Source organism: Toxotes jaculatrix, chromosome 19, assembly GCF_017976425.1.
Source record: "Toxotes jaculatrix isolate fToxJac2 chromosome 19, fToxJac2.pri, whole genome shotgun sequence".
NCBI lineage: Eukaryota > Metazoa > Chordata > Actinopteri > Toxotidae > Toxotes > Toxotes jaculatrix.
In genome coordinates this window covers 9,310,898-9,324,981 of record NC_054412.1, presented here as the reverse complement: position 1 = coordinate 9,324,981, position 14,084 = coordinate 9,310,898, and the positions used below count along the sequence as shown (strand labels likewise).

Genomic DNA, 14,084 nt, shown 5'->3' with positions numbered 1-14,084 from the left:
TGTTTGTGCATCTGGTGACAAAGCCAATCAATGAACAACATCTTGCCGGAGATTTGGTGTTGATATTTAGCTGGCTTATTTACTAGGGGTCTTGGCCAGGCGTGAGGCTATTGTTCTCGTTCAGCGAGCAGAGACGAGGAAATCAATAAAGACCTGAGAGAGTGATGACAAACAGTGAGGCGGCAGTATGCCAGCTTCTCTCTTTCTTCTTCTCTCTGTTTTTCTCTCCCTGTCTCGGTTAAATTCGCACATTTACATTGTCGTGCAGGCACACGGGAGTAAATAATGAAATCTAACTGACACACACATGCGCACCGAGACAGAAGAGGACAGACATATAGTCACAAAGAATTACTCCAGAACACTGAATACAATGGCAACACATGTACACTACACACACCCACACAGCACAGAGCCATGTGTATTAAGTTAATAGAGTGAGTCAGCAAAAAGGGAGCTAGTCAGTCAGAAACAGGAGCTAAAAAGGCTCTTACTACTGGAGCGTTTCTCTCTCCAACTCACACTCTACAAAAGTTTCCCTACGTTCTTTTCACACTGTGCCAACTTCACTGTCTTGTTTAAAAATCTCCTACTGCACATTATCGCCTCGGCGTTTACCAAACTCGGAAACACTGGGCAAAATCTCTGTCACAGCAAACAAATGAATGAGGCAATTCTCCTCTCTTGACAAAAGCCTAAAATTAAAATGTCAGTACTCACCGCGAGGCAGCCAAAGTCTTTTCCAGTCAATCTTGCTGCAGAGCTAAGACAGACTAAGTCTTTGAGAATAGGGGCAACAAGTAGTGTACAGTGGAGAACAATGCATGTCTGCCGGGGCGCAGCAAAGCGTAAGCAGAGCGGAGACACAGAGAGGTCCAGTCATCAGGCTGCTGCTCACATGGGACGGGAAAAGGAGGGGAAGGGAGGAAGGGTTAGCTATAGGATAGACTACAGTAACTTGGATTTGGCAGGGGGAGGGATCTCTCCACGTCTCGCCCTTTTTCCCCCTTCTCTCCAAAAATGTTTCAGCAAGTATCGCCTTTCTTGTCTGTTTCAAAATCGACTTGGTCTGGCCTTCCTCTCTTGGTCCACTCCCCTTTGCTATCTCACTTCTCGTCTCTTTTGTTCTTGCTGTCTTTCCCACAAGCACTAACGGACACATGTAGCGTCTCTTTGTCGTCTCTGTTATTCGGTTCTGAATAGGCTGCCGTACTCCTTTGAAGGTGTCTTCCTGTAAAAGTCAAGAATGCCGAGCCCCACCTAGACACACCTAAGTTGTGCAGACATGCTAAAATAATACACACACACACACACTGCAGACATGTTTACTCATACATGCACACATACAAAGTGACCCAGCAAGTGGGAGGACAATCTCCTATTGACTCAATTGTCCATCATGGTCATACATTCAATCATAGAAACAGAGCAGAAAATTACAGGGCTGCTCAGGTTTTGGATCCCTCTCTTTCTCTCCCTCTCTGATGTCACTCGTTTTTTCTGCCTTTTCACTCAAAGGCCCTAATTCACAAGTGGCCCAGATACCACACTGTACTGGAGGAAAGGAAGAAAAGCAAGGAGAGAGTCAGAGAAAAGAGTAACCTGATACAGCTAAAAGTAACAATTATTTGAATGAGTCACTCAGAAGTGAGGTTTGGGGTTTTTTTTTCAATGTTAATTCGGGAGAGGGAGAGAGCGACCAGGGAAGAAGGAGGGGGGAAAAAAAATCATCCCATTTTGGAACACTGCACCTCCCGAGGACTCCCTGAGGTCGTGGGAGAGGAGGAAGGAGAAACAGTGGAAAAAAAGGAAAGAGAGCAAGAGAGGGGAATGGAGGGGCAGCAGAGGACAGACATGGGCTTGGACAGCTACCAGAGCAACATCTCCTCCTCATCCTAAAACCATCCTCCAGGACACGGCTCACCGAGACAGACTTGCTGACAGAACCAAATAACATAGGGTACACCGCTCTTCCAAACACGGGGGTGACAGTGAGCTGACACTGACACACTGGTAAATAGGAAACAGATCATAGACATAGAGAACCACAAATGAAAGCAGTGCAAACTCAAAAATACTATGGAGCCACAACCGGAGCTGATGAGCACCATCTAAAAATTAAATATAAGTCAAGGCTACAAAGACACAGTGGAGAGACCACAAGAACGCCAACTGGTCAGCTTGTGTTTTCCTCTGTGTTTCCAACACAGGACACTTCAGACAGACAGGACAGCAGGAAGCATGCTGAAGAAATACTCTGTAATGTCCTCATTTTAGTACATTTTCTAAAGTAGCAAAGACTTTTCCAGGGCAAACCTTCTCCTTGCTGCAATTATTGCCCACAAAGTGTTGGAGCTTAGACAAAACCTTACCACTTTGAGTTTTTAGTAAATAGACAAACACTAAATTATCAGTACTTTGCAAACCAGCAAAGCCCTTTCCAGTGCAAACCTTTATGCCTTTGTTTCACAAAATGAATTTAAGAATGCACATGATTACACTGGTTGTAGCAGTGCTATGGGAAAGCCTATTCAAATTAAAAAATCATTATAAGAACACCTTAATGTAAAGGCATATACTCTGATTCATTATTCATTATTTTGAATGTTGTAGTTGTACAATGCTTGACTGAAAGATACTGTTATGGCTAGTTGTACATCCAGTGTAGCAACATGCTTCTCATAAAAGACAAATGGCATAAATACAGTGACACCCGTCCAGTGACACTCTGGGTAACCTGTATATCTCTTGTGTAAACTAATATTACAGCCGACCTGCATCCTGTTTAGACCTGCCGTCACAACATTTAGAGAAGGAAACAGAGAGCGACAATTCATGTAAACACACAGCAAAGGAATTACAAAAAATTGCTGAAAGAGACTCTTGAGGATGTGCAGTGTGGCCAAAATATATAAACAAGCAGTATGCAGGCATGTATACACACAGAGCTGAGGGAACACAGAAAAATTGCGGTCAAGATTCTTTGCTCAAGTGGTTTTACAGCATGTTTCCTGTATATGAAGTTGTTTCTGTGTCGCTGGTGAGGCAATAATTTTGGATACTTTCTATTAAACCATCTGGTCGGATCAGTCAGTTGTAATCACAGCATTACCATGTTTGAATTACTCTTTTAGAATTACACCAGCCTATGGATCAGTTAATGAAGCCCTCCAAGCATTTCCATGTGAATGTGTATAAACAAGAGGCAATGGATTTTCCTTTTCATCCAGACAAACTAAAAGGCTGAAGCCACTGAGTACAAGAATGCAAATTAACACATTATCGAAAGAAGGCTAATTATGTAAACACACACACACACACACACACACACATGCACACACACACACTTAGGCAGACACATAAAATGTTTATTACAGCCATCTATGCAGTAAGGAGGTTGCTAGTTCTTGCAGGTACAGGAACATCAAAGGGCCCATACATTCCACTGCTGCTGGAGGCTGAGGTACTACACTATTGCTGAGCTGACTGTGTCTGCCTGAATGTGCAGGTCAACCTAGCTTAGAGTCAACTTGGTAAACCTGCAAGCTGGTGTGTCTGTTGTATTTCACAACTTATGATTTTCCAGTTAATATGGCAAGAGCATTATACTTTTTTCCACTCTAGTAACACAGAAAGTAATTCAAAGCATTCATGAGCATTCACTGATGAATATTTCAGCTTTTCAGGATGTTGTCTTCTGCCATTACATAATTGCTGTAAATGTAGTGTTTTATGCTTCAAGCTATATTGTTAGTAAATCTTCTATTTGTTGGCTCGCATCTGGCGCTGTATCGCTCGTTCTCTTTTTCTCTCTCCTACGCAGACACAGACACACACACACACACGGCCACAAAGAAAAAAATCTAATCAAACCCTCAGAATCAATTAGCAGAGTGTAAAAAGGCCATTCAGTTACTTTTAGCACCAAGCGCTGTCCTTGTTTCTCCTGAGGCAAACAATCAACCAGCAGACACAAATTAACACTGAACAAGAGTACTTGTCTAAAGTCTGATCACACAGAAGCAATAGATGGTAGCACCAAGGCGAGAGAGAGAGAGAGAGAGAGAGAGAGAGAGAGAGAGAGAGAGAGTGTGTGTGTGTGTGTGTGTGTGTGTGTGTGTGAGTGCATATGAGAACTCTGATATATGTTCTGCTGCTTAACTGTGCTACCAACTACAATACAGCTGAAGACCATGGGAAAAAGTAATGAAATGGATTCTATTACTGTATATTTCTATATAATGAGGCAGGTTGAAAAGGTTGAAAATACTCCCTGCCCTGCAACTGCAGGATGACAGACCCTAGAGAGTGACCATAAACTGTTTCAGGGTACTGATCACTGTGACTGGCTTTAACTAGATATACTGTATATACACACAGCCATGCTCATACACACTTACACACAGGGACAGGTCTCCCTTCACCATCTGCTAGCCAAGGCTGGGTAATGAGTCTACACACAGAAAGAAAGAGAGAGAAAGAGGCAGAGGACCGGGGAAGCTCCAGAGCTCTTCTGAGACAAAACAGGGGAGAAATTCACAAAATTTCAGTCAAAGTGCCTATGCACACGCACATGCACACCTGCCAGAGTTTTTAAATGTATCAAAGGATTTTCTGACAGCCCAACCGTGCCTGACAAAATTCAAAAGCGTTCATGAATTTTAAACAAGCGGCGGTTAAGGAATTTAGCAGCAACATCACATTTAAAGTAATTTATATGCAAAAGTGGCAGTGCACAGAGGGACTGGGGGAGAATTAGCACTCTCTCATTGACTTCACTGACCTGCTCCACTAATATAGACTCCCATTAATGAGCTACCAACATACACAGACACAAACACACACACAACTCCTGTACATGTACAGTGCTTGCAAAACACTTCATGGCACTGTTTTTAATGTATTTCCTTTTTTTATTCTTGATCTCAGAGGTAATCTCCTCAACCCCACTGAAAGTGATATGATTCTGCCACTAGATGGCAGTAAAGATCTGGTCTTACCCACACACAAACACACACACAAACACACACACGCACACAAAGATACTATACTGGTAGGCATGCCAGAATGGGGAGTGAACGTGATGAAAGACCACAGTAGAAAGCAGACAACCAGACTCAACCACAGAGCACGTAGGACTGAAAGTTAGAGACAAACAGTCCAAGGCTTTTCTCTCACACAGTATCACTACACACCACAATGTAAAAGTTTACAGCTCCAAAGTCAGAGCCGACATGTATGTGGCTATAAAAACAGAGGTTATTTTTTGCCTATCAAGGCCAGTAGCTTGGACTGGTGGTTATGAGGAAGTGCTCTTGTTGTCTTTGAGTGGCACCAGCAAGCTTGGCCGTAAAATGAAATTAACAACCATTCTGTATTCCATATTAGTATCAGTGCTTCGGGCTATGAGGGGGCTGCTTGTGTGTTGATGAAGAGAGGCAGACAAGCAAGAGGAAGCACAGCTACATTAGATTTAGCCTGGAGGGTCATGAAACCACGAAGCCTGGGCTCACAACGTCAAACTTCATGGAACTTTTTCTTTCATGCAGAGTGGAGACTGGCAGCATCCTCTCTACCGAAGGGTCAAGTCTCTTGTGGGCTCAACGTAGACTGATATAATTTACTTCACTTAATGCTTGTTTATATGAATTGGATCAGATGCTAGACCACCACTGGAGCAGATACATTATAATAGTGTTACTTTATACTGTATTTCCCTGCTTACTCAGAGTGGAATATAATCATTCCAGCAACTCAGCCGTACTTTTTACTATTTACTGCTAATTAGCAAATATTAGAGTGCCAACATGCTAAACTAAGATGGTGACCATGTTAAACATGGTACCTGCTAAACAACAGTATGCTAGTATAGTAGCTCCCTAGCACTGCTGTGCCAAAGTACAGCCTCATATAGCCACTAGCATGTCTGTAGACTAAACCTAAAAATATCCTATTGTTGTTTAGAATTCATGTGTAAACAAAGAGTCGTGTACTAAAATGAATTCTTTATGCATGTTGTTAAAAGTGAAACTGGCTTCTCTTTGAACATACAAATTAGAAGATGTTGTTATACAGAGTGCAGTAAACATTTGCTTGTCTAATATTAGGTTGTTTTAGCCAAAGTAAAGTAACACTGGCACATTTGTCACTCAACTGGTAACTATGCAATAAAATCTTCAAATTTCCCCCAAACCTAACTGTTAACATGTGAACACTAAAACCACGAATTCCACACTAACTGCGCTGGACGTACTGTGTGCCTGGATACAGCTTCTACTTTGAACCCAGTGGCTTTGGATCCACTTCTCAACCTTGACCATTCAAATTCTCCTTCTTCCAACATCCAAGCCAGGTCTCTGTTTGACTATTAAACAGTACAAGAAACATACTGTCAACGGCTCTCAACCAACAGAAGCAGGGACATTCTGAGGCATCCTCACCTACACTGAAAGACTAGAATCTTTCCTTTTTGTGTACTCTGTGTAATAAATCTTCATTGTCGTCCTCATCCTCCCCCTTTTTTCTTTTGTCTCACTCCACCTTGCAGCTGAAATCACAGGTTTGGGGCCAAGCAGTCCAGTCCTGAGTAGCAGAAATCCACTGAGAAAGCTGATGATTGCCTGTGATTACAGTCTGTATCCTCCCCTCCCACCGACCATCTCCTCTGGGTCATCTGGCCAGGCCTGGCACAGGTAACGCTCTCCACACTCAAGTCATTAACTGGAGAGAGCTGGAGCGAAGAAAAGCTCACCAGGGAGGCACTGACACGTTTCCTTCACCTTGACATTGCCTGGAGGTTACACCATTCATTTCGTGGTGAAGTATGGTTCTAGGAGGCGAGAGTCATGTGAATCAAGGGATTCTGATACATAAAAGGTCTCGCTGTGTGAGGGAGTCTTATTCTCTTAGCTCTAGCTGTTCAACATGCTCTGAGCTGTTGGAATGTGTGTCGATGAAAGACGTGAGAGACTAACAGAGTGTGTGTGTGTGAGACGGAGAGAGGGGCTGCAAATCTGTGTGGATTCACGTGTGTTTGTCAATATGTGCGCATGAATAAGCGTGGTCAGTCTACAGAAAAGGTGTAGCATGGAGTGAGTGTTGGCAGCAAACACAAAAACACGGACTAGCCTGAGCTTAATCTCACACAGCTGACTGTTGTCTGTCTGATCAATCAGTCATAGCAGATGTAGCTGTGAACCATGTCTGTCCTCTCACATTACCCAGTGACACAGACTGTCAGCTGATCAAACTGCCAATAACAGTCATCAAATATCATATTCCGTGGAAAGCCAATCAACATGACATGGCCAAACTGCTCCTTAAACATACAAAGTAAAAATTTGAGACAGGGTGTTTTCCTTTAGGAGAAATCCGCTTGTATGTAATAAAATATACAAGCATTTGTATGTGAGGTATGTGTAATATACCAGTAATGTGAGTACCCCGGGTGTGATTTGCTAGTAACCTGCACCTTGTCTCGACAGTTGTTTTCACTGCGTGTCAATCAAAATACTGCAGAATGATCGACAGCTGCCTGTGGCTCTTGTAAATTTGTCTTCTGAATTAACCCTGTACTGCCCCCAGGAGTGCCTGTGATCCTTCCTCCCCTCACTCTCCTTCTCCTTCTCTTCCCTCGAGGATGTTTAGGTAGGGTAATACTGAGCTGCCAGCAGAGTGGCGGCTGGTCCTGACGTGTGCTTTACCTCGGCTCTCTGGGGATTGGAATCCAGCCAGCCGTGTGTAATTAAAAGCGCATAAAGACAGATCAAGCTCTCTGCCGCTCTTTCTAGAAAAGATTGCCCCGAGGCTGAATCCACTCCATGTCCTGCTCTGTCAAGCTCCGGGGATCTCATTTATTGAAATGTTCGATACCTTCACCCGTGAGCTTGATAAGAATGATAATGGAAAAAAATCTACAGGACTATCAAACGATCTTTGAAAAACAGCTCATTTTTTTTCTATGTATGTTTGTATGTTAAAAAAAAAAAAAAAACGGAAGTGGGTAACCCTAACCCTTGCCACAAGTACACTGAGCAGTTGTGGGTGGAAGTCAGTCTGGTCAGTAGACTTTCACTTTTTTCTTCGCTTTTTTTTTTTTTTTGACAGTTTCCGTTTCAGTTCCACTGCTTTTCATCATGTTGAACTACTGTGCCTGTGTAGGCTGCACAAAATCGAGCCTGTCAGGACACCGAGTCCACAAATCATCACTCAATTTCTCACCTTACCCAGCTATTTCCCTTCACCTTTTGTTGTTTCCAGTCTCCTGGACAACCAAAAGGCTCAAAAATGAAAGGTTGTGGACTATCATGTGCATGAACACTTTTTTTCAAACGCATCTGTGTCAGTTGTGACCTTGGGATACATCTTAATCACTGTTTTAGTTGACATGGTGACAATTTAATTTTCCCAATTTGTGGTGGGTGTGTAAAACTGCCTTGCAAAAATCAATCCAAATGTTGCTGCAGGTTGATTTCCTTTTTTTTATTCCCTGGGGTTGCCAACTTAAAAATTGCTTTTTCACTGTTAAAGGCTGTGATATATTCTGATGGATAGAAGATGCTTTCACTCCGCATACAGTATGAGCACCAAATCTGGCAAAGATGGAATCCATGTATCTTGGCAGACTGCACCAGTCAGTGAATCTGTTTTAATCTTTGGCCTCTGTCTCAAATTAGTAATTCAGTTTCTCTTCATAAGCGGAGGCATGCTGTTTCATCAGCTGAACAGCATTTATATCAGACCAATAAAATGAGTTCAAAAATTCAATTCTCACCTCCCCTGACTGGCTGCTTTCTTGTCACAAATCTGATTATTTACACCCACAGTGAGCAAGGCACACTAACGTCAAAGTGATCAACACTTCTAGGCAGCGGCTGGAGGAAATATAGGGAGAAGCAGAAGCCCAGACTGCTGAGGAGTGAATTCATAGAGGAAAGAGGTAAGAGGTAAAATGCAGTTCATCACAGAACGAATGCTGACTTTTGGTTGTAAAATTCTTCTGCAATGTTGGCAGTGGTATACATGAACTATCTATACCCTCAAGGCTTTCCCACTGAGGGGAGTTCATGGACCGAGAGAAAAAATAGTGTATTAAATAACCAGGGGTAGACCACAGTTAATGATGTGTTGTATATTTTGTAGACACTGTGATTGTACATTGGTAAAGTCTTGGGTCTGGAAGGTATGGTGGTTTATGCTGCAGTGGAACGTGGAGATGATGGTTGTTGGGGTCTATTCTGGGGTGACTGACATTTTGTTTTCTGTCAATGGACTGTAACACAAATGATGGATAAAACTACCAGGAAATTATTCCAAATGTTCCTGGAAAACTAGAGGTTACTCGTTTTGTATGGTTTGGGGTTATATAAAAAGATACACTTATAACAAAGGCAGCAATTTGCATGAATTCGGGTAAAACACATTACGCAGGGATAGCTGTTTCTGAAACAGCTTGTTCTCAAAGGAGCCTCAGCAGATATATATATAATAAGATTTTATAAATGATAGTTTGTTTCATGAGCTGATAATGGTTTTGCATTTTTCAAAAGCAAATCGAAGGATATCAACCCACAGATGTGTAATCAATGTATATTTATGAGTGTAATGTGATAGCCATTTAAAATAATCAATATTTACCGCCTTACTGATAACCAAGGCTGCTTGTTTATGGCAGCTAAGCCATGCCCTGGAGGCTCTATTGGAAGGTTTGTGTCCTCATATATCACTGCACATGCACAAACTTGTGTATATGCACCCTTAGCCACCCACACACACACTGCCTGTAATAGCCCCGCCGGGTCAGAGACCCCATTACTGCGACAGGTTCCAATCTTGTCCAATTCTAGCCAGCGTGGGCCCATAGACAAAGCCCTGGCATTGGGTTACACTCACAAAACACTGGCATTAAACATTTCAGGACTTTTGCAGAGGGAACTGGGGAGAGATTTATGAGAGTGAACAGGGTGTGCTCACAGTGTGCGATATTACAGTCCTAGCGTGTGCTGGCAGGATGGAATTATTGAGTATCATCTTTATTTACACGCAGGAAGACTAAGGTGCAGGTTTCTGCACTCATTGGAGGAGAGCGTATTTTCCCTTGCTACAAAATGAGACTATTCTCCAGAAAAAAACAGGGCGGCACTGATTGTTTGTTCAGACAGACATGCACTACGTTTTTCAGTGACAAAGCAAGAAACAGTGTGATACAGCTTATAATGAAGGGAAAGAAAAGCAGGGGAGAATTCTGGGTTTTTAGCTGTGTGTACAAATTGCATGATTTCTACACTAGAAACCACGGTTTATGTCCTGTCACTAACTATCATTCCATGTTGGTTTCCTTTAACCAAGTGGTTTTAGTTACCCAAAAGATCAGAACATTTTCATAAGCCTTCTTTTGAAGGGCGCTGACAAATGACCTACTTTGTCTTTAAGGTATGAGGACTTGTTGGTCAAAACTGCATTGTAATAGTCTAATTACACACACCCCTCAGGCCATGAAAAGGCTTGGATCTTTGCTGTCAGCAATCCTCTGTGTGAAATATGGACATCTATCCCGAGCTCTTCTACTCTCTCGCTCCGTCTCAGTTCCCCTTGGCTGCCTTTAATTACAGATCGCGGGATAGTAGAACAGGAGAGGGCCAACCTGCCAGGAAAGGGGAAATAACAGCGACCAGCGTTGGTCACAGGAGCCGGCAGATTGCTAGGATTAGGAATCACCTTTTCTTGGTGAACCAGTATGGGCAGTGTGGGCACAATCCACACACCCCTACAGACACTCGGCAAAAAATGATTGATTGCCGTGTCCTTACACAAGATGGAACCAGGCTGGAGGCCCAGGGGCTGTGCACAGCGCCTGAGCTGGAGATGGCTTACCGACAGGGTGAACAATGGGATACTGTCAGCGATGAGACCCTCACTCGACATTATTCAAAGAGAATGAGACATAGCAGGTGAGTGGTTGAAATAATTATTAGACAGTGTAACCCCCATGTTCGTGTTCTGCCTGGTATTATTTCAGCGTGGTCTTTTCCTGTGGTTTCTCAAGGTTAATTGATGAGAAACACTGGATCGTGGAGCTGGGGTTTTGTGGCGTTCATTGGCGGGATGTTTCGTAACCAGGCCTGAAGCAACCCAGTGGCCCAGAAATTCCATTTAATAAAGATTAGCTCTCTTTCTCGCAGACCTCATTCTCCTTCTTAATTAAAAGATGAAGATAAAAAATTGGTGGGCTGCAAGTATCAGAAAATATCCCCAGGACTTCTTACACAAAACACAGCTCAGTGCCCACATGAAAGGCTGGGACTAATGCATATTTAATGCCAATGGGAAACAGCTTAGATCAGTTCCTTTGCTGAGACCACTGTTGAAAACTGAAAATACTGTTACTATAACCCTCTACTCCTTCGGCTGTATGAATGTGTGCGGCACACTGTGTGTGCGTAGGCATATACACGTGTGCGTATGTACTTGTGTGTGTGGTGTGTGTGTGCATGTGTGAGTGTGAGTTTGTGTGTCTGCAGGGGGTCGGGTGGGCTTCACTAAGCATGATCACACAGCAGGACTTAGTTCCTGTGTAAAGCGGAGTTACACAGCAGGGAAACACACACAGACACACATTGCAACACTGAGGACCATTGTCCCAGCTTCATGTAATAGATTTCTTCTACTTCATCCAAGAGAGGAAAAACATAGAGTGATTTCTGAGATATAGTGCAACCACAGTTATTGAAAGACTACACTCTGGTTAGTTAAACTACTTATTCAATGAAAGCCCAAGGGGGTATTCCAATTTCCCTTTTGTTAAACTAAAGCAGAAATTAACATAAATGTTATTTTATTCACTTACTTTGTTCAGTTGAATTCACTTAAGATTCACTGAGTTGGACCAACACTGTCTGCAAAACACATCTGTCAGTTACTCATAAAACGACACACACCCTTCCCACTGAAATGAAAAGAACTGTAACAGAGCTTAAAGGGCCTTACCAGCTGTTTTGCGGCCATTTACTACAAATAACATGTACCTGACATCACAGCTCACCATGCTGCTCTTTGAGAAATTATTTTGTCAACTGTTCAATTTCCATACCATATAGTGATTAACGGAAACCACAACAATACAAAACAATGTGATAATAAAAGGGTGATTACTAATTTATAATGTTTTCCCACTGTGTTTCCAGTCAGCTAGTATTACTTTGGTCTGGCTGCCTACCCTGCACTGGAGTGGATAACTTAAAATTCCTACTGCATGTCAACAGCAATGTCTCTGGTTGGCAAAGGTACCTGGATACCGAAGAGCCCAGAAATAAAATCTGATTGTTAGTAACAAAACTGAGATAAAGCCTCTATAGGAACATATATTGTACATTAATTTCACAATCAGGTACAGTGTACAGATAGTTCGTGCAGGTCTACGTTAGCTTTTTCTATTTGAAAGGTAAAATGCAAAATTTACTTCCATGAACCAGGGCAGCCTTATTTACCGCAGCAACATTTCACTAAATATTTGTCAACCATATATGAATACAGAAACACTATCAGTGGTCCTCAGTCTTCTGGCCTATATAAAAGCAACACACACACATAGCAGTCCTTGGCCCTTAGGCAGTATTTCATAATGACACGTGGTCATGTCCAACTGACAACACCCCTGGGGTTGAGTATCATTTTCAAGTCAAATGAAGTTATTCATGCATTACAGCTTTATCTGCCATTTGGCAATTTAGTGGCAGAATATGAAGCCTAATGAAAGAAAAACATGCACCTTTATATATCTCCCTCTTTCATTCCCTCCCTCCTCTTCCGTGCTCTTGATCTTTCTGCTTCTTCACATCCGATTTTTTATTCAGCCTCTGCTTTTCTAAACCAGTCCATCTTCTATTTCTCCGTCCCTTCATATCTCGCTCTCTGAATCCTTACAGATAGGTTGCTATGATACCCGAGTATGACAATCTTCAGCAAAATATAAAGGCTGGGTATGTGAGAGGGTAAGATGACTGGAGCTTAAATACATTCATTTCATTTGGTATGGAATAAATACACCTACAGTTTCACAGCCTATTGCACTGATTACTAACTCATGAGTATTCAGATAACATGAGATAACACTTTTGACACTTTTGTATGTCTTCATTCATACGTTAACCTTAAATCATCTTGATTTTGACTACGTTCCTCATTCAATGTCACAATCCAATAAATACTTATAATAGTAAAGTTGGCTGGAGCTACTCCAGGACTCACTGGACAGAAGGTACACTGGATATCACAGCACTACCACACCATCACCTAGGCTCACAGAGTAATGAGTCATTTATGTAACTATGTAGGACCCTACTGTGTTGAGGCAGTTGCATGTACTGACAGCTGACAGTATGCTTTTTGTTTTCCTAGTATGGCGACTGGCACCATCTACAGAGACAAAGGTTAGACAAATGTGACTTTGTTTTCCTAGTGGAGTATATAAATCACTGGAGGGCAGGAGGAGCTGTGTGAGCATGACCAACAGGAGCCCTAACACTCAAGAGTGGCGCATTCAGAGAGAACGGGAGCACATCTTGCCACTTGTTATCCTAGGAAGTATATGTAAAGATAAATACTCTGACATTCAGAAACAGGCTTGAATACAGAATCTGTGCTCCACAACACTGATAACAAACTTGTTTTCTCAATCCTGGTATAATTAAGTTTAATATCTACACTTGAATTTCTGGTGTCTAACAAACTAAAACTACTTTTCATTCCAGTTACAAAATTTTAAATTGTTTTGCATTGTCACTATCAAAGACTTGATACCTAAGGACACCATGTAGACTCTCCAGTCCACTTCACATACAGCAGGAAACCCTTCCCAAAGAAAAATCCTTCTCTGCTTTCCATCATCTCTGAGGTGACAATTGTAATCACTGAGCCACAGTGCCATCTAGTATACGTAATGTAGCTTTAATGTAACAGCAGGATGGTGTGTAAGGGAAGCAGATGGAAGCTTGTGTAGGTATTCAAGGTCATGGTGCACCAGCAGCAGAGCAGGGGACCTCCTCCAGCAGGTGGCCCTCCTCTCTCCTGGGGCAGCTAGCTATAAA

The 14,084-nt window shown here is 42.4% G+C and overlaps 1 protein-coding gene across 5 annotated transcripts in view; it reads right to left on the bottom strand.

Annotated features, from left to right (window-relative positions):
* Nucleotides 1-14,084, bottom strand: part of sash1a (SAM and SH3 domain containing 1a) — a 161,144-nt gene that overhangs the window by 70,769 nt on the left and 76,291 nt on the right. The window contains exon 1 of one of the 5 annotated variants that reach the window (XM_041064023.1): nucleotides 721-819. The exons of the other annotated variants lie outside the window; for them this stretch is intronic. The gene's annotated coding sequence lies outside the window, so the exon portion shown is untranslated. Of the gene's footprint in view, nucleotides 1-720; nucleotides 820-14,084 lie in introns of those variants that run through there. 5 annotated transcript variants of the gene reach the window in all.